This window comes from Pristiophorus japonicus, chromosome 18, assembly GCF_044704955.1.
Source record: "Pristiophorus japonicus isolate sPriJap1 chromosome 18, sPriJap1.hap1, whole genome shotgun sequence".
In the NCBI taxonomy this organism is placed as follows: domain Eukaryota; kingdom Metazoa; phylum Chordata; class Chondrichthyes; family Pristiophoridae; genus Pristiophorus; species Pristiophorus japonicus.
Window position 1 is genome coordinate 112,235,393 of NC_091994.1, and position 21,220 is coordinate 112,256,612.

A 21,220-nucleotide genomic window follows, 5' to 3' on the forward strand; every position below is an offset into this window, starting at 1 on the left:
TCCTTTCATGGGAAAAATGTTTTTGGTTGTAGTAGATGCCTACTCCAAATGGATCGAGTGTGAAATTTTAAATTCAAGCACATCCTCTGCCACGGTAGAAAGTCTACGGGCAATGTTCGCCGCCCACGGTCTACCGGACGTCTTGGTCAGTGACAATGGCCCATGCTTTACAAGCATTGAATTCTAGGACTTAATGGCAGGCAATGGAATTAACCATGTCAGAACAGCACCGTTCAAGCCAGCCTCAAACGACCAGGCAGAATGAGCAGTGCAGATAATCAAATAGGGGATGCTCAGAATCCAAGGGGGTTCCCTACAAAGGCGCTTATCACACCTCTTGTTGGCCTACAGATCCCGACCACACTCGCTCATGGGGGTTCCACCCGCAGAGCTGCTAATGAAAAGGACGCTCAAAACCCGGTTATCCCTTATACACCCCACCATGAAAGAAATTGTCGAGAGCAGGCGCCAGTCACAATATGACTACCATGACAGGAATGCGAGGGCGCGATGTATTGATGTAAATGACCCTGTTTTTGTCCTCAACTACGCTGCAGGGCCCAAATGGCTCGCAGGCACTGTGATTGCCAAAGAGGGAAATAGGATTCTGGTAGTTAAACTTACCAATGGACAAATCTGCCGCAAACACGTGGATCAAACAAAAAGGAGGTTCAGCAACCCCATAGAAGAAGCAGAGGAAGAACATAACATAGAGTTCATTCCACCATTGGTGACCAAACACCAAAATCAAAGGGAGGAGAGCCCAGTCACTGTGGGCAGTCTGGATAGGCCTGAGGCACCGCAAACAACAGACACTCAGGCCAGCGCCCAACAATCGGAGTCCCAACTCAGGCGCTCTACAAGGGAGCGTAAACCACCAGAGAGACTCAACCTGTGATCCCAATAAGACTTGGGGGGGGGAGGGGGGAGGTGATGTCATGTATTCAACCAGCATTGTAACCCATGTATAAACTGACCTAAGTTGTACACCGTGAGAACACTGACCACTAGGTGGGAGACACTCCTAACCTGGACCTTCGGGTATAAAAGAGGAAGCTCCGCCCACTTTCATCACTTGAGTGCTAAGGAATAAAGGACAGGTCACAGACTGACCTTCTCTCAAGCATGGGCCTCGTGTGCATTTATACTGTGCAGTAAGGATCTATCAGGCTGCGTGTTTCCTACATTACAGCAGTGCCTGCACTCCAAAAGTGCTTCATTGGCTGTAAAGCGCTCTTTAACGTCATGTGGTGGTTGAAAGAGGTATATAGATGCAAGTCTGTATTTTCTTTTCAATGTCAACCAATGTAGACTTTATGAAATATTACTGCGATTGTAAAAGACACAGCAGGGAAAGCTGCGCAACATCCGTCAGTCAGTGGGGTCGGGTTTGCTGAGCGGAGGGGGGAACGGCCGGGCCGGGCCGGGCCGGGGCGGGCGGTATTCGGTGTGACACGCCGCTGAAAGCGCTCTATGTGGGTCAGCGAGGCGCTGCAACCTCGTCCCGCTTCCCCCGACATCATCGCCCCGGGCCGCCCAGCGGCGTCTGACAGCGCGGGGCGGGAGCCCGGAGCCCGGCCACGGCAGGTATGTCAGTGCCGGGGCCAGGGGAGGGTCTGGGGGGGGGAGGGAGGGAGATTGTCCTCCTCGCCCTGTAAACGGCGCCGACATGTCGCTGGTGATAGAGAGAGAGAGAGAGAGAGAGGCGGAGGGTGAAGCCAGGCCGCCGGACCCGGCCCCTCCCCCTCCTCCCCCCTCCCCCCCCTTCCCCCTCCCTCCCCCCCCTTCCCCCTCCCCCCTCCCCCCTTGTCCCCCCTTCCCCTCCCGTCCCCTCTTCCCCCCGTCCCGTCCCTCCCCCCTTGTCCCCCCTCCCCCCTTGTCCCCCCTTCCCCTCCCGTCCTCGTCCCCTCTTTCCCCCCCCCCCGTCCCGTCCCCGTCCCCCCCCCCTCCCCGTCCCCTCCCTCCACCTCTCCCTCTCTCCCTCCCTCCCTCCCCATCCCCCCAGAGATTTTGTAAATTGTGTGTATACATCTATATAAATCTTTGAGTGCGGTGGGAGATGAGGAGATCTGGGGTTGGTCTACTTTGTCAGTGACATTAATTTCTGACACTTTGCAGTTTCTAGGTAAAGATTTTTTTTCATCAAAATACCTATTTTCTTGCCTGCTGCACAGCTGATTGGGGTTCCCAAGTTGTAGCTTGGTCCATTCATCTCTCTCTGGGTTTGTCATACTGTTATATGAGCAAAGGTAGAATGAAATTTGGAAAAAAGTACCTTTCTCTGCAGATGGAGAATAAGGAATGGATAGCTCCATGGAGAGATGTGTAAAGTTTACAGAATAAAAGTTGCCCTCTAAGTCTGCAGAAGTTTAAAGCTGACCAAGAGATGAACATTTTAAGGCGGTTGCAAAATTCTGCTGTCTAACTTTAAAGCGGAACATGTGGCTTTCCTGAGAGAGCAATGTGACCGTCAGTCATCATCATAGGCAGTCTCTTTGGTGACTGAACAGTCCAATACGAGAGCCACAGACCCTGTCACAGGTGGGACAGACAGTCGTTGAGGGAAGGGGGTGGGTGGGACTGGTTTGCCGCACTCTCCTGCTGCCTGCGCTTGATTTCTGCATGCTCTCGGCGTTGAGACTCGAGGTGCTCAGCGCCCTCCCGGATGCACTTTCTCCACTTAGGGCGGTCTTTGGTCAGGGACTCCCAGGTGTCAGTGGTGATGTCACACTTTATCAGGGAGGCTTTGAGGGTGCCCTTGTAACGTTTCCGCTGCCCACCTTTGACTCATTTGCCGTGGACAAGTTCCGAGTAGAGCGCTTGCTTTGAGAGTCTCGTGTCCAGCATGCGAACTATGTGGCCTGCCCAGCGAAGCTGATGGAGTGTGGTCAGTGCTTCAATGCTGGGGATGTTAGCCTGGACAAGGACACTGATGTTGGTGCGTCTGTCCTCCCAGGGGATTTGTAGGAGCTTGCGGAGACATCGTTGGTGATATATCTCCAGCGACTTGAGGTGTCTTCTGTACCTGGTCCATGCCTCTGAGCCATACAGGAGGGCGGGTATTACTACAGCCCTGTAGACCATGAGCTTGGTGGTAGGCTTGAGGGCCTGGTCTTCGAACACTCTTTTCCTCAGGCGGCCGAAGGCTGCACTAGCGCACTGGAGGCGGTGTTGAATCTCAGCATCAGTGTCTGCCTTTGTTGATAAGAGGCTCCCAACGTATGGGAAATGGTCTACATTGTCCAGGGCCGTGCTGTGGATCTTGATGACTGGGGGGCAGTGCTGTGCGGCGAGGACAGCCTGGTGGAGGACCTTTGTCTTACGGATGTTTAGCGTAAGGCCCATGCTTTCATATGCCTCAGTAAATACGTCGACTATATCCTGGAGTTCAGCCTCTGAATGTGCGCAGACGCAGGCGTCGTCCGCGTACTGCAGCTCAATGACAGAGGTTGGGGTGATCTTGGACCTGGCCTGGTGGCGGCGTAGGTTAAACAGCTTCCCATTGGTTCTGTAGTTAATTCCGCTCCAGCGGGGAGCTTGTTGACTGTGAGGTGGAGTATGGCAGCGAGGAAGATTGAGAAGAGGGTTGGGGCAATGATGCAGCCCCGTTTGACTCCGGCCCGGACGTGAATTGGGTCTGTGATGGATCGTTTGTAAGGATCACGGCCTGCATGTTGTCATGGAGCAGGCGAAGGATGTTGACAAACTTTTGGGAGCATCCGAAACAGAGGAGGACGCTCCATAGACCCTCGCGGTTGACAGTGTCAAAGTCCTTTGTAAGGTCCAAGACGGCTATATATAAGGGCTGGCGCTGCTCCCTGCATTTTTCCTGTAGCTGTTGCGCTGCAAAGATCATGTCTGTTGTGCCCCGTAGGGACGAAATCCGCACTGTGACTCCGGGAGGAGCTCCTTAGCCACAGGGAGAAGATGGTTGAGGAGAACTCTTAATGACAACTTTCCCAGTGGCTGATAGAAGGGAGATTCCCCTGTAATAGCCGCAGTTGGACTTGTCCCCTTTTTTAAAGATGGTCACAATCACTGCATCTCTGAGATCCCCCGGCATGCTCTCCTCCCTCCAGATGAGGGAGATGAGGTCATGTATCCGTGCAAACAGCGCCTCTCCGCCATACTTTAGCGCCTCAGCAGGGATTCCATCCGCTCCCGTAGCCTTGTTGTTCTTGAGCTGTTTTATGGCTTTTTCTACCTCATGCAACGTTGGGGTTTCACTGAGGTGGTGGCGGGTCGCATGCTGCGGGATGGAGTCGAGAACACTCGAGTCAAAGGCAGAGTCTCGATTGAGGAGATCTTTGAAGTGCTCCTTCCAACGGCCCCTGACAGCCTCGGTGTCCTTGATGAGTGTTTCCTCATTCTTGGCCAGCAGTGGGGTGGGGCCTTGGGAGTTTGGACCGTAGGTGGCCTTAACTGCGATGAAGAATCCTCGCATATTGTGGCTGTCGACCAGCTGCTGTATCTCCTGTGCTTTCTCCATCCACCACCTGATCTTTAGGTCCCGAGTTTTTTGTTGGACCTGAGCCTTGAGCCGCCTGTAATGTTGTTTTGCAGCTCCCGAGTTGGGTTGTTGCTTGAGGCTCAGAAATGCTCTGCGCTTGCGATCTACTAGTTCTTGGATCTCCTGATCATTCTCATCAAACCAGTCCTGGTGTTTCCTGGTTGAGTCACCAAGTGTCTCTTCACAGGCACTGGTTATGGAGGCCTCGAGGGAAGACCATGCACTGTGGGCATTCTGTGCCTCAGGATCATCAAGGCACGCCAGGTTATCAGGCTCTCTTAGCTGGGTCCTTAAGTGCCCCGGCATTAACTTTTTTGCGGCACTGCTTCTGCTGCCCCCTTCGCTTTGGGGCTATGTTAATGTCGATGATGGATCGGATTAGGTGGTGGTCCATCCAGCAGTCACCAGCTCCTGTCATGGCGCGGGTGATGTGCACATCCTTGCGATCCCTGGCTCGGAGGATAACATAGTCGAGCAGGTGCCAGTGTTTGGAGCGAGGGTGTTGCCACGATGCCTTGTATTTGTCCCTCTGGCGGAACAGGGTGTTGGTGATGAGGAGTTCATGTTCTAGACATTTTGTCAGGAGTAGGGTACCGCTGGAGTTGGCTTTCCCTACCCCCTCTCTGCCAATCACGCCTCCACAGAGGGCTGTGTCTTTGCCGACCCTGGCGTTGAAGTCATCCAGGAGGATCAGTTTGTCGCCCGCAGGGACCGTCAGTATTAATAATGGATAGACTGTAGCAGAGTCTTGCGGCTTTGCTTGTTCTGCTTGACTTCAAAGTAAAAAAAAAAATGGCATCAAAGCCTTGTTTTAACCTAATTTTATGTTGTCTGTACTTCATTCAGCCAAATACAGTTTACATGGCTGGAAGCTTGCTCACTGAGTTGGCATTTTAGTTCAATTGCCCACTGATTTAGATTGATAGCTGATGCATCAAAGCTTAATTTTGTTCGACTAGGAATAAAGATTGAGGGTCCAATAGACCGTAGGATCCATAACTAAAAGTAATAGTGACCTTGGTGAGTTTTTACAACAATCCTGTGGCTTTCATGGTCATTTTATCGCGAGCCAGCTGACAAATGGCCAGATTTGGTGGGATTTGCTGGCAATGCCTGGGCTGTTAGTTCAGTACCACAACTGCTTTACTGGAGTACCCAATCTTCCCTCGTGTCCGGGTACAGAGTGCCATTGGCAAAGGTTGTGGTGCAGATCAGTCGTCCAACCTGATGTAGAGGCAGAAATGAGCAAATTTATTGGGGATATTTGAACAGACCAGTGTTGATTTCCTATCCAATTAGACTCCTAATATTTCACAGCAAAGATCTCTCCTTTAACTAATAGATTTTAGTGTAGTTAATTGAAATGAAAAACATGAAGTTGGATAAGACAATGAGAAAACCTGGAGAAATGGCCATGTGGTCCATGAAGCCAGTTCCTTCTACAAATCCTGTACAATTTGGGTATGGTATGGTAGTGTAGTGGTTATTATACTGGACCGCCAACCCATAGCAACTTATGAAATTATATTTAATAGATCTGATAATTTGTGGGCTACCACCGGGAAAAAGGGACCCAAATTGATGGATTGTTGTAAAACCCCAACTGAATCTCTAATGGCCCTCATGGAAGGGAACCTGCTCCTGGCCGCCCCCGGCCCGCCCAGTCTGGTCTGCACATGACTCTAGTCCCACAAAATGTGCTTTTCTCTTAGTGGCATCGCCAGGCACTCCACTATAAAACCAGTCGCCAAAGAAGGAGGTCACCATCAGCTTATCAGAGCAATGAATGAGCAATAAGATGGCCTTGCCAATGTTGTCCACAGCTCGAGAGCAAATGAAAAACAATACTTTATTGTGGATTCAACTCCGTTTATTTTAAACTCCTTTCAGTGATCCTTGCATCACGCTCCGTGTGAGGCTGGAAAAGGACAGGCTTTCTTATAAAATGGTGCACTTAGATTTTTTCACATGTGTATCTCGGACTGCTTGTTCTCCATTGAGAGTGATTGCAACTGTGACACTTCAGTTGAATGATGATGAAACCCAGGATATTTGTTACCACCCATTTGCATCAATGCCAAATCAATAATGCTTGGTCACAAAACACACTTTAATTTATGGTTGGTGGTGAATGTGGTTGAATATAAATGACAGCTTCCTTCGACATTAGTCTCTAGTGTCTAATAGAAATAGTTTGGTTGCAGCAAGTCTGCAATGCAGCCCACACAGTAATAAAAATGTGTGTTCAGTGTCAGATTTCTGTGCACTTTTTTAAATTGCACTCGCATGTCTCCTGTGATATCGCTCATGGCGAATTGGAGGATATGTTGTTCTGCGAGGCCAATGACTGCAGATGTTTTTCATGGTTTTGGTTCTGTGGTTTAATGGTATGGCATCACTTTCCAGTGAAATATTTTCAAAGTGTGCACCATTTATTCTAGTCAGCCAGAATAAAATGCTGAATTCTCCCAAACTAGTTGTTTTTGGTTGCTAAATGGCATATTATATAAGAAAGAAAAACTTGCATTTCTATAGTGCCATTCATGACACCCGGATGTCTCAAAGCGCTTTACAGCCAATCAAGTACTTTGGAGTGTCGTTACTGTTGTAGTCATCATCATCATAGGCAGTCCCTCGAAATTGAGGAAGACTTGCTTCCACTCTAAAAGTGAGTTCTCAGGTGACTAAACAGTCCAATATGGGAATTACAGTCTCTGTCCCAGGTGGGACAGACAGTGGTTGAAGGAAAGGGTGGGTGGGACTGGTTTGCCGCACGCTCCTTCTGCTACCTGTTGTAATGTGGGAAACGCGGCAGTGAATTTACGCACAAGCAAGCTCCCACACACAGCAATGTGATAATGACCAGATAATCTGTTTTAGTGATGTTGATTGAGGGATAAATATTGGCCAGGACACCGGGGATAACTCCCCGGCTCTTCAAAATAGTACCATGGAAAGACGGCACCTCCGACAGTGCAGCACTCCCTCTAGATTTATGTGCTCATGTTCCTGGAGCGGGACTTGGACCCACAACCTTCTGACTACAGGCGAGGGTGCTGCCCACTGAGCCACAGCTGACACTGACAATATATTCTCTATATTAATAAAATTACTGAAAACAACTACTTCTGGCAAAGTTTTAGTTAAAGAAAAGAGGTACGGAAAACCTTTCTTTTCAGTTTGTTTGCTGTGTAACACAATTGCCTGGAGTATTACAGTTCCCACTGACTTTGTGCACTAGTGTAGAATGTGTGATAGCAAGTCGGCAGCCCGTTTTACATCTCCCGCTTACATTTTTTTTTCCCGATTGAAGTCAATCATCTGTTCTTTTTATCGCACAAAGTAAAGACCTACCCCAATGTCGTTTGACACGTCGTGAAGATCGGAGCACAGGGAGGCTGGGCGATTGCCCAGAGTTTGAGAGGCAGAAACGAAGACAATGAGCAACTTCGGTAGGCAAGGTTCAAGTAGCGGGGAAATTAAGTAGGCCTTAAATCACTCGGAGGTAGTGTAAATGGAGTTTTCATTGGAGTTGGCCGTGAGCAGGCTTGACTCTACTGATGAGAAGGTGCAATTGGCAAGATGATCGGATGCCACGCGAGGCAGGTGGTTCATGGGACGCTCAGGCTACGGGAAGTGGTGGGCAGCCGCTGTGTGAGGTGGGTGGAAAGCAGTGGGGAGAGGGGGTTTAGCAGGAGGTGGGTAAAGGAGGCCGTTGCAAATATAGGCAGGGGAGGCACTAGGACGAGGAGTGAAGTGGCAGGCAGAGATGGTAAAGAGAAATAGATGGTCTGGCTAATGCATATTCCTCAACCAACAGACCATCATATCATTTATCTCATTGCTATTTGAGGGATCTTGCTGTGCACATTTCCTGCCATGTGACCCTATGTCAAAACAGCAACTACACTTCAAAAGGACTTTATTGGCTGTGAGGCTTTTTGCGACATCCTGAAATCATGAAAGGCACTATATAAATGCAAATTCTCTCTCTCTATTCTGTTAGCATAACACAGATGGTAATCAAGTGGTGATTAGAGGCAATTTGCTTCAAAATTCAGTTAATTTGTTTTGGAACTGAAACTAAGAGAAAATACACTTAATCTCTCTCAGTTTAACACATTTTGTGAAGTTTATTGAAGACAAAAAGTGATGCTGTGTGTAAGCACTATTCTGGTGCACTCTATCTCGCATACATTCTTTCTTTTGGAAAAATACAGGCTGTCTTTTTTTTAAAAAAAAAACACCTTTTACTTGAATAAAGATTTTGAAATTTGACCATTTGTTTCAAATAATCTTGAGAAGCTACTGAATGCCAAATAAAAATATTCCAGCAGTTAAGCTACTGATTGATACCAATATATTCTGAGGAACTGGGTATAAAACCAGATTGCAGCTACCAATGTCACAGATTTGACAGTTTTATCCAGAGCTAAGGCCAGGCTAGGGGTAGAGATGGGTGCTCTGTAAAACTGAAAAGATTGAAAGACAATCATGTGAATAAATGTAATCATTTTATTGCAGAATATGTTTGGGACATTAGGAATTTGAGTTACTGAGGGAGAATGGCACACACAACATTTTCAGGAAGTAATTTGAGTGCTTTCTGGGGAAATATAATACAGTGCCATCTCTGGGCCAGAGGCTGTAATTGCACACTGACGGGAGTGAGTTTACATCATAGACATGAGAATTTACATAGGAGAAAAAGGTGATCAAAAATGGTGACAACAGTTTGTAAGGTTTTGTAGAGAGGAAATGTAAGATTTATAATATATAAATAAATGCTGATCTGACACTTTATTTAGTCTAATTTTTGTTGGTGAGATATTACAGATTTGTTGTGGCAGCCATGTACACTCGCACTCTGGTAATGAATTCTCGTATGCATCATTATCTTTTTAGCAGAAGAAATTGCTTAGGATTTTCAAAACCATTAAAGCAGTGAGCATGCTGTGATAGAGTACAGAGAATGCACGATAAAGTTCCTCCACAATTTCAACATTTGGCAATTGTCATGTGAGCACAACACAGTTTTACACAAAAAAGTTTAGTACAGTTGAGCAAGCATAAAGGCATACAACATTTTTACTCCCGTTGGATGCAGCCTTAATCCTGCTCTGCTAGTTACATGCCATTGCTACTTGACTCCCCTCTTTATTTTTCTTCTGTGTGTTGGCTGTGGCTCAGTGGGCAGCACCCTCACCTCTGAGTCAGAAAGGTCGTGAGTTCAAGTCACACTCCAGAGACTTGCACAAAATCTAAGCTGACACTCCAGTGCAATACTGAGGGAGCGCTGCACCATCGGTGGTGTGCTGTCTTTTGGATGAGACATTAAACCGAGGTGTGCGCTCTCATCTGCACTATTTTGAAGAAGAGCAGTGGAGTTCTTCCTGGTGTCCTGGGGCCAATATCTATCTATCAACATCGCTAAAACAGATTATCTGGTCATTATCACATTGCCGTTTGTGGGAGCTTTCTGTGCGCAAATTGGTTGCTGCGTTTCCCATATTACAACAGTGACTACATTTCAAATTAAATACTTAATTGGTTGTAAAGCGCTTTGGAATCTCCAGTGATTGTGAAAGGTGCTATATAAATGCGAGTCTTTCTTTCACAGCACCATATATAATTTTCTGAGCTGAGAAGTGGTTCACAGAAGGTCACCCTTTCCTTTACTAGTGTTCCTTTGCAAATGACTGAGAGTGTGAATGAACTAAGGTGGCTCTCCAGCAAATCATCCTCTCTCTAGAAAAGTGCTTTAATGATCACCCAGTTGGTATACTGTGCTGGAACAGCAGTGAACCATTGCAAGCTTTTCTTGTTTATTTAGATGGATGTGGGCTACTGAAGAATATTCATAAGTTTACAATAATGGAAAAAGTACCAGTTTGGTTGCATATTTCTGTCTCGAGCTAATTTTTATCTCAAAGAATGAATTTCATTGTTTTAGTAATATGGATGAATAATGTTTGTTTCAAATTGCCTCTTAACTGAATTACATTCTGGTAGTACAAAATAAATGTGACTCTCTCCAAGCAACAAGGCTATCAACCTGCCCAATTCACACTGAAAAATAATGGAATGTTCCGAAATTCCAATTAATAAAAATGCGGTTCGAGTTAATGTTCCTTCCTCTAGTCGCGACGCTAACAATTTGTTTTCTTCTGACAGTGCAATAAATAATGAATACACATTTAAGTAATTTTCATTTGTATAGCACTCCTCACAAAATAAACCATTTCAAACACTTAAAAATATATATATTATATTGGAAGAAATTAGGTGAGAAACATCCATGTGGTTTAATTATATTTTGGGTTACTTGATCAGTTTTATTAGAATTGATTTTTAAATAGATTCTGCCATTAGGAATTGCTAATGGGTTGTTTAATTGTCTCTCTTATATATCTAGTGCGTGCATGATATTGGAAAGATATAATACTTGGTATTATCATGTGAAATGGCACTGTGCACAGGCTTGGGCAGCAACTGGTTGACCGTATTGTGCTTGCTGTGTTATCTGTCTTAATCTAAGTAGGTGATTGTATTCTGATGAATTTGCTGTCTAAATTACCTAGAAGGCGACATGTTCAGTTATCACTTTGCTGAGTTCAGACACCCAACCTTGAAAGCAGCATATGATGATCTATTTCTGAAAGCGCATACAATAATTGGTCATGATACAATTACATAGAGGTGGAATCCATATACAGGGTATTTTTTACAAGTTAACTTGACTGAGTTACACACTAGTGACGATGTGTACGATGATGTTGGGTCTATGTACCTGCATCATGTTTTGTAAAAAAACATATTTCTTTTGTTTGTTTATATGATGCTTTTGACCAGGTTGCTAAAAAAACAAACCTATCTCATTAGAGGATGAATTGAACAATGTGTGAAATTATTAAGTATTTGCTGTTTTTAAAATGCCGTTTTTTATCCTGTATAATATTGAAAATCTTATATCTGCATACACTGCCTATCAACTTTTCCATTATAAATTCTTGTGTCCATATTTATAATTATCTGTTAAAGTTGTCACACTGTAATGACACCCTCCTACCAGTGACATAAGAACATAAGAATTAGGAACAGGAGTAGGCCATCCAGCCCCTCGAGCCTGCTCCGCCATTCAACAAGATCATGGCTGATCTGGCCGTTGACTCAGCTCCACTTACCCGTCCGCTCCCCATAACCCTTAATTCCCTTATTGGTTAAAAATCTATCTATCTGTGATTTGAATACATTCAATGAGCTAGCCTCAACTGCTTCCTTGGGCAGAGAATTCCACAGATTCACAACCCGCTGGGAGAAGAAATTCCTTCTCAACTCGGTTTTAAATTGGCTCTCCCGTATTTTGAGGCTGTGCCCCATAGTTCTAGTCTCCCCGACCAGTGGAAACAACCTCTCTGCCTCTATCTTGTCTATCCCTTTCATTATTTTAAATGTTTCTATAAGATCACCCCTCATCCTTCTGAACTCCAAGGAGTAAAGACCCAGTCTACTCAATCTATCATCATAAGGTAACCCTCTCATCTCCGGAATCAGCCTAGTGAATCGTCTCTGTACCCCCTCAAAAGCCAGTATATCCTTCCTTAAGTAAGGTGACCAAAACTGCACGCAGTACTCCAGGTGCGGCCTCACCAATACCCTGTACAGTTGCAGCAGGATCTCCCTGCTTTTGTACTCCATCCCTCTCGCAATGAAGGCCAACATTCCATTCTCCTTCCTGATTACCTGCTGCACCTGCAAACTAACTTTTTGGGATTCATGCACTTTCCAAGCAGTTGACCTGGGTTCGATTCCCAGCCATCACATTTGTCAATTTCTACTTGAGGATGAAATGAGCCTCTGATGACTCTGGTTGCAATCAGTTCTTCCAGCAGCTTCTCAAGGATTTCTCCAAAAGAGTTTCATGCACAAGGACCCCCAGGTCCCTCTGCACCGCAGCATGTTGTAATTTCTCCCCATTCAAATAATATTCCCTTTTACTGTTTTTTTTTTCCAAGGTGGATGACCTCACATTTTCCGACATTGTATTCCATCTGCCAAACCTTAACCCATTCGCTTAACCTAGCTAAATCTCTTTGCAGCCTCTCTGTCCTCTACACAACCCACTTTCCCACTAATCTTTGTGTCATCTGCAAATTTTGTTACACTACACTCTGTCCCCTCTTCCAGGTCATCTATGTATATTGTAAACAGTTGTGGTCCCAGCACCGATCCCTGTGACACACCACTAACCACCGATTTCCAATCCGAAAAGGACTCATTTATCCCAACTCTCTGCTTTCTGTTCGCCAGCCAATTCTCTATCCATGCTAATACATTTCCTCTGACTCCGCGTACCTTTATCTTCTGCAGTAACCTTTTGTGTGGCACCTTATCGAATGCCTTTTGGAAATCTAAATACACCACATCCATCGGTACACCTCTATCCACCATGCTCATTATAGCCTCAAAGAATTCCAGTAAATTAGTTATACATGATTTCCCCTTCATGAATCCATGTTATGTCTGCTTGATTGCATTATTCCTATCTAGATGTCCCGCTATTTCTTCCTTAATGATAGCTTCAAGCATTTTCCCCACTACAGATGTTAAACTAACCGGCCTATAGTTACCAGCCTTTTGTCTGCCCCCTTTTTTTAAACAGAGGTGTTACATTAGCTGCTTTCCAATCCGCTGGTACCTCCCCAGAGTCCAGAGAATTTTGGTAGATTATAACGAATGCATCTGCTATAACTTCCGCCATCTCTTTTAATACCCTGGGATGCATTTCATCAGGACCAGGGGACTTGTCTACCTTGAGTCCCATTAGCCTGTCCAGCACTACCCCCCTAGTGATAGTGATTGTCTCAAGGTCCTCCCTTCCCACATTCCCGTGACCAGCAATTTCTGGCATGGTTTTTGTGTCTTCCACTGTGAAGACCGAAGCAAAATAGTTGTTTAAGGTCTCAGCCATTTCCACATTTCCCATTATTAAATCCCCCTTCTCATCTTCTAAGGGACCAACATTTACTTTAGTCACTCTTTTCCGTTTTATATATCGGAAAAAGCTTTTACTATCTGTTTTTATCTTTTGCGCAAGTTTACTTTGATGGCAGTGTAGCGACTCCATTCTTTATTGCCAAGCTCCTCAGCCTGAACTGCAGAGAAACCCTTGCACTCCAACAGACTACTTCTCTGCTTCCCAGATTGCTGTATGTTGAGGATGTGTTATCAGACCAGTATTTGTCCACATTACGGTGCTGCGAAAAGATGAATTCACTGACTTTGTGTAGTTTTGTTTTTCTGCCGCCATCCCCATTTTGTAGTTTTCATAGAACCATCGAAACTTGCAGCACAGAAGGAGCCTATCGTGCCTGTGTTGGGGCTTTGAAAGAGCGATCGTGCTTAGTCCCACCGCTCCTCCCCCCCCCCCCCCCCCCCCCTTTTTATCTGTAACCCTGGAAACATAGAAAATAGGTGTAGGAGTAGGCCATTCTGCCCTTCGAGCCTGCACCACCATTCAATAAGATCATGGCTGATCATTCCCTCAGTACCCCTTTCCTGCTTTCTCTCCATACCCCTTGATCCCTTTTAGCCGTAAGGGCCATATCTAACTCCCTCTTGAAAATATCTAACAAACTGGCCTCAACAACTCTCTGTGGTAGAGAATTTCACAGGTTCACAATTCTCTGAGTGAAGAAGTTTCTCCTCCTCTCGGTCCTAAATGGCTTATCCCTTATCCTTAGACTCTGATCCCTGGTTCTGGACTTCCCCAACATTGGGAACATTCTTCCTGCATCTAACCTGTCCAATCCCGTTAGAATTTTATGTTTCTATGAGATCCCCTCTCATTCTTCTAAATTCCAGTGAATATAAGCCTAGTCGATCCAGTCTTTCTTCATATGTCAGTCCTGCCATCCCGGGAATCAGTCTGGTAAACCTTCGCTGCACTCCCTCAATAGCAAGAATGTCCTTCCTCAGATTAGGAGACCAAAACTGTACACAATACTCAAGGTGTGGCCTCACCAAGGCTCTGTACAACTGCAGTAAGACCTCCCTGCTCCTATACTCAAATCCCCTAGCTATGAAGGCCAGCATGCCATTTGCTCATCCTCAATTATTTATCCAATTCGCTATAGAATCACAGAAATTTTAGATCTACCTCTTCTTTGTCTCCCCAATCACACTGTTCCCCAACTGAGAGGGATAAACCCTGCATTCAGCACTTGAAGACCAAGCGGCTATAATTAGCAATCCCTGTACAAGTCCGAAAGAAGATTTGAAATGTAAATGTGCTAACGTCAGTTTAAAAAAACCTGACCTAGATAGGGAAAAATGATCAAAAGTTGTATTTTACTACAAGTACAATATGCAAAAGTTTGAAAAGTTTCTACAAATTAATTATTTCGCAGTACCTTTAATCCTCCTCAGGAAGCCATATTCCTTCAGCGAAATTTCTAAGACTATTACAGACTGGTCCTTTGTATTTACTAAGTTGTGTGGAGCTCAGAAACATTCCAGGGATTTGCACTTTTTTTTTTTTTACATGTGTTGGTTTTTTGTTGAAACAATTTTGAAGAGAAATAAATCAGAAAATGCTGGGAATGAGCAGCAGGTCAGACATCGGGTGCAAATTGCAAAGGCTAGTTCAGGTTTCAGGTGTACAGTCTACTCTTGATAATTCAAAGTTGCTTATTGCACTAAAAATGAATTATCCAATAATTTTAATAATGCAATGTAAATAACAGCAAAGTGGGAATTTAGTGCTTAAATATGAATTCTTTCATAGTTTGAATGAAGTCACTGAGTTAAGAGTAGACTTTATGGCCTAGAAATTTGTCTCAGGCGCTGGCGCAGAACAGGCACTATACGCAGCGGCAGATATTTTGTTTGCTCATATCTTCTGTGATCATGTAGTATAGGGAATGGAACAGCACTCGCCCAGGAGAGTAGATTGGGCCTATACTCTTTGGTCCCCGGCACAAACTGCGTTCCCTTACCACTGACTCCATCCCTCTCCCTAGCATCAATCTGAGGGTGAACAAGACTGTTCGCAACCTAGGTGTCATATTTGACCCTGAAATGAGTTTCCAGCCACATCCGTGGCATAACTAAAACCGCCTTTTTCCACCTCTAACATCGCCCACCTCCGCCCCTGCCTCAGCTCTTCTGCTGCTGAAACCCTCATTCATGCCTCTGTTACCTCTAGATTTCCAGCTCCCTCCTGGCCAGTCTTCCACAATCCACACCACGTAAACTTAAAGTCATCCAAAACTCAGCAGCCCGTGTCCTAACCCGCACCAAGTCACGCTCACCCATCACCCCCTGTGCTTTCTGACCTACATTGGCTTCCGGTTAAACAACGCCTCGATTTCAAAATTCTCACCTTGTTAACAAATCACTCCATGGCCTCGCCCCTCCCTATCTCTGTAATCTTTTTCAGCCCCACAATCCCACAAAATGTCTGCGCTCCTTAAATTCTGGCCTCTTGAACATCCCTCATTATAACTGCTCAACCATCGGTGGCCGTGCCTTCTGTTGCCTGGGCCCCAAGCTCTGGATCTCCCTCCCTAAACCTCTCCGCCTCTCTAACTCTCTAACTCTCTTTCCTCCTTTAATACACTCGTTAAAACCTACCTCTTTAAACAAGCTTTTGATCATTTGCCATAATTTCTTCTATGGCTCGGTGTCAAATTTATCTGTTTGACTGTAACACTGTTGTGAAGTGTCTTGGGACGTTTTGCTACGTTAAAGGCGCTATACAAATAGAAGTTATTATTATTACGTTCTGGAGTTTACAAGTGTCATGTATTCAACTGTCACTGTAACCCATGTATAAGCTGACCTAAGTTGTATACCGTGAGAACATTGACCACAAGGGGCGAACTTGTGGGAGACACTGGGCTAACCTGGACTTTCCGGTATAAAAGGGGAAGCTCCACGCACCGTCTGTCTCTTGAGGTCTTGGTAAAAAGGTAACTAGTCACAGAGTGATCTTTTCTCAAGTATGGGCCTCGTGTGCATTTATACTGTATAGTAAGGACATATTGGCGACGAGAAACTGGGATTTAAACCACGCGAGCATGGCCACTAGCAGCACAGACGAGAGGTACTGTGTTGGTGATGATTGGGACGACTTTATTGAGAGACTACAGCAAAGTTTTGTCACTAAGGAATGGTTGGGACAGGATTCGGCCGACAAACGCAGGGCTCATCTCCTGACGGTTTGTGGATCCAGAACGTACTCCCTGATGAAGGACCTTCTAGCGCCAGAGAAGCCGGTGGACAAGACGTTCGAGGAGCTCATTAAGTTGATCGAGGAACACCTTAAACCGGCGAGCAGCATGCACGTGGCGAGACATCAGTTTTACATGCACCGGCGGCGAGAAGGGCAAAGTATTCCAGACTTCGTGGCAGATCTCCGGCGACTGGCGAGCCTATGTAAGTTCCCAGATGCATGCAGAGCGGAGATGCTGCGAGACTTTTTTATTGAGGGCATCGGGCACGCTGGTGTTTTCAGGAAATTGATTGAGACCAAATTCTTGACCTTGGAAGCGGCGGCTATGGTAGCCTAGACAATTATTTCGGGAGGAAGAGACCAAAATAATTTATGGCAAAAATCTTGGCTCAATTGCGGCAAACGACCAGGGAGTCAACATTGTTAACGTGGTACACAGTTCTCCAGGCAGACTAAGGGCAATCGGACATGCCCCAGCATGCAGCCGAACCCAAAGAGGGAATTCAACAGAGACAATGGCTAGCTGAACGGCGATTCATGCCATTGCAATAGACAATGCAACCAGTAATGGGGCCATCAACACCTGTCAATGGTGCGCTTAAGGACAGTTACAGAGACAGTCAGAGACGATCGACTGGTAATGGACCTTTTGTTTCCAACAGTGGGATCTCTAGCTCATGCTAGAGGTGTGGAGGCAAACACTCAGCCAGAGCTTGCAGGTATCAGCAATATACCTGCAGAAACTGCAACGTCAGCGGTCACTTGGCGCGTATGTGCAGGAAGCCTGCAGCCAGGTTGATGTACGAGGAGGACGGGCCCGATGTAAACCCTACGAGGCCAAATGAATACTGGGGGAAATCGCTGGAAGCTGAAGTTCAGCGAGTTCATGTGGAGCACATATACAGTTCATACACCAGGACGCCACCGATAATGATGAAAGTGCTCCTCAATGGCATTCCAGTATTAATGAAGCTGGACACGGGGGCTAGCCAGTCCCTGATGAGTATCAAACAGTTCGACAAGTTGTGGGCGTCCAAGGCCAGGAGACCAAAATTATTACCGATTGACGCACTGCTGCGGACATATACAAAGGAGATCATTCCGGTGCTAGGCAGCGCCACGGTAATCATGACCCACAAAGATTCGGAGAACAGGTTGCCACTCTGGATTGTCCCGGGGGACGGTCCCACACTACTGGGGAGGAGTTGGCTTGCTGTCATGAACTGGAAATGGGGCGATGTCAATGCAATCTCTTCTGTGGAGTGAGTATCATGCTCACACGTCCTGGACAAATTTGACTCATTATTTCAACCCGGCATCGGCACTTTCATAGGGACCAAGGTCAACCCGGACGCCAGGCCAGTACACCACAAGGCCAGAGCGGTACCGTACGTGATACGGGAAAAGATAGAATGCGAATTGGACCGCCTGCTGAGGGAAGGCATCATCTCGCCAGTCGAATTCAGTGACTGGGCGAGCCCGATCGTGCCGGTGCTCAAGGCGGATGGGTCGGTCAGGATATGTGGAGATTACAAGGCCACCATCAATAGGGTGTCACTCCAAGACCAGTACCCGCTACGAGAGCGGAGGACCTCTTTGCGACGCTATCCGGTGGCAAACTTTTTTCAAAATTGGACCTGACCTCAGCTTACATGACCCAGGAGCTGGCGAGTGAGTCGAAGAAGCTGAGCACCATCACGACACACAAGGGGTTGTTTGAGTACAACAGATGTCCGTTCGGGATTTGTTCGGCCGCCGCGATCTTTCAGCGAAATATGGAAAGCCTCCTCAAGTCGATTCCAAGGACGGTAGTTTTTTAAGACGACATACTCATCACGGGTCGCGATACTGAAGAACACCTCCACAACCTGGAGGAGGTGCTACGCAGACTGGACCGGGTAGGGCTGCGACTGAAAAAGGCGAAGTGCGTCTTCTTGGCTCCAGAGGTAGAATTCCTGGGGAGGAGGGTAGCAGCAGACGGGATCAGACCCACTGCGTCCAAAACTGAAGCGATCCAGAGAGCACCCAGACCCCGTAACACGACGGAGCTGCGTTCGTTCCTGGGGCTCCTGAACTATTTTGGTAACTTCCCAAATTGAGCACACTGTTAGAGCCGCTACACGTGCTCCTACGCAAAGGTTGCGATTGGGTCTGGGGGGACAGCCAGGAAAGGGCTTTTGATAGAGCATGCAATTTATTATGCTCCAACAAACTCTTAACGTTATGACCCGTGTAAGAAACTAGTTTTAACGTGTGATGCGTCGTCCTATGGGGTCGGGTGTGTGTTACAGCATGTGAATGCCAATGGTCAGTTACAGCCGGTAGCTTATGCCTCCAGAAGTCTGTCCCGGGCAGAAAGGGGCTACGGGATGGTAGAAAAGGAAGCGCTTGCATGTGTATATGCAGTAAAAAAAATGCACCAGTACCTGTTTGGCAGGAAATTTGAGCTGGAGACAGATCACAAACCCCTCACGTCCCTTTTGGCCGACAACAAGGCCATAAATGCAAACGCATCGGCCCGCATACAGAGGTGGGCACTTACGTTAGCCGCCTATGACTACACAATTCGGCACAGACCGGGCACTGAAAACTGTGCCGATGCACTCAGCAGGCTACCACTAGCCACCACTGAGGGGGCAGCTGAGCATGATGTTGAGATGGTCATGGTTGTTGAAGCTTGCGAAAGCGAAGGCTCACCTGTGACAGCCCGTCAGATTAAAGTCTGGACAAATAAAGACCCGCTACTGTCTTTAGTTAAGAAATGTGTCCTGAATGGGGACTGGGCAGCCACGTACGGGGCATGCCCTGAGGAGTTTAAACCGTTTCATAGGTGCAAGGATGAACTCTCGATTCAGGCCAGTTGCCTACTGTGGGGAAACCGAGTAGTCATGCCCCAGATGGGCCGAGAGGTGTTTATCAGAGAACTTCACAATGAGCACCCGGGCATTGTCATGATGAAGGCAATTGCCAGGTCACACGTTTGGTGGCCAGGGATAGATGCAGACCTGGAACTTTGTGTTCGCAGGTGCAACACGTGTGCTCAGCTGAGCAACGCACCCAGGGAAGCCCCCCTTAGCCCCTGGTCCCGGCCCGCCAAGCCATGGTCACGCATCCATGTGTACTACGCAGGTCCTTTCATAGGAAAAATGTTTTTGGTTGTAGTAGACGCCTACTCCAAATGGATTGAGTGTGCCATTTTAAATTCAAGCACATCCTCTGCCACGGTAGAAAGCCTACGGGCAATGTTTGCCGCCCACGGTCTACCGGACATGGTCAGCGACTGGCCCGTGCTTCACAAGCACTGAATTCCAGGACTTCATGGCAGGCAATGGAATCAACCATGTCAGAACGGCACCGTTCAAGCCGGCCTCAAACGGTCAGGCGGAATGAGCGGCACAGATAATCAAACAGTGGATGCTCAGAATCCAAGGGGATTCCCTACAAAGCTGCTTATCACGCCTCCAGTTAGCCAATAGATCCCGACCACACTCGCTCACAGGGGTTCCACCCGCAGAGCTGCTAATGAAAAGGACGCTCAAAACCAGGTTATCCCTTATACACCCTGCTATGAAAGAAATTGTTGAGAGCAGGCGTCAGTCACAATGTGACTACCATGACAGGAATGCGAGGGCGCGATGTATTGATGTCAATGACCCTGTTTTTGTCCTTAATTACGCTGCAGGGCCCAAATGGCTCGCAGGCACTGTGATTGCCAAAGATGGGAATAGGGTTTTGGTAGTTAAACTTACCAATAGACAAATCTGCCGCAAACAAGTGGATCAAACTAAAAGGAGGTTCAGCAACCCCATAGAAGAAGCAGAGGAAGAACACGACGTAGAGTTTACTCCACCACAGGTGACAGAACACCGGAACCAAGTGGAGGAGAGCCTAGTCACTGTGGGCAGTCCGGACAGGCCTGAGACACCGCAAACAGCAGACATTCAGGCTAGCGCCCAACAACCGGAGCCCCAACTCAGGCGCTCTACAAGGGAGCGTAAACCACCAGAGATACTTAACCTGTGATCCCAATAAGACTTTGGGGGGGGGAGGTGATGTCATGTATTCAACGGTTATTGTAACCCATGTATAAGCTGACCTAAGTTGTTTACCTTGAGAACACTGACCACAGGGGGCAAACTTGTGGGAGACACTCCTAACCTGGACTTTCCGGTCTAAAAGGGGAAGCTCCACCCACCGTCTGCCTCTTGAGGTCTTGGTAATAAAGGTAACTGGTCACAGAGTGATCTTCTCTCAAGTATGGGCCTCGTGTGCATTTATACTGTATAGTAAGGACACATTAACAAGAATGAGCGATGATTTCATTGAAACATATAGGATTCTGAGGGGGATTGACAGGGTAGAAGCTGAGAGGATGTTTCCCCCGGGCTGGGAATCTAGAACCAGGGGTCAGTCTCAGGATAAGGGGTCGGCCATTTAAGACTGAGATGAGGAGGAATTTCTTCACTCAGAGGGTG

At 46.8% G+C, this 21,220-nt stretch overlaps 1 protein-coding gene across 4 annotated transcripts in view; it reads left to right on the forward strand.

Annotated features, from left to right (window-relative positions):
* The first annotated feature begins 1,137 nt into the window (after positions 1-1,137).
* mib2 (MIB E3 ubiquitin protein ligase 2) overlaps positions 1,138-21,220 on the forward strand; it is a 297,823-nt gene continuing 277,740 nt past the window's right edge. For 2 of the 4 annotated variants that reach the window (XM_070860597.1, XM_070860599.1), the window contains exon 1: positions 1,138-1,263. The gene's annotated coding sequence lies outside the window, so the exon portion shown is untranslated. Of the gene's footprint in view, positions 1,264-1,513; positions 1,588-21,220 lie in introns of those variants that run through there. The other 2 variants (XM_070860595.1, XM_070860596.1) reach the window with 2 other exon arrangements.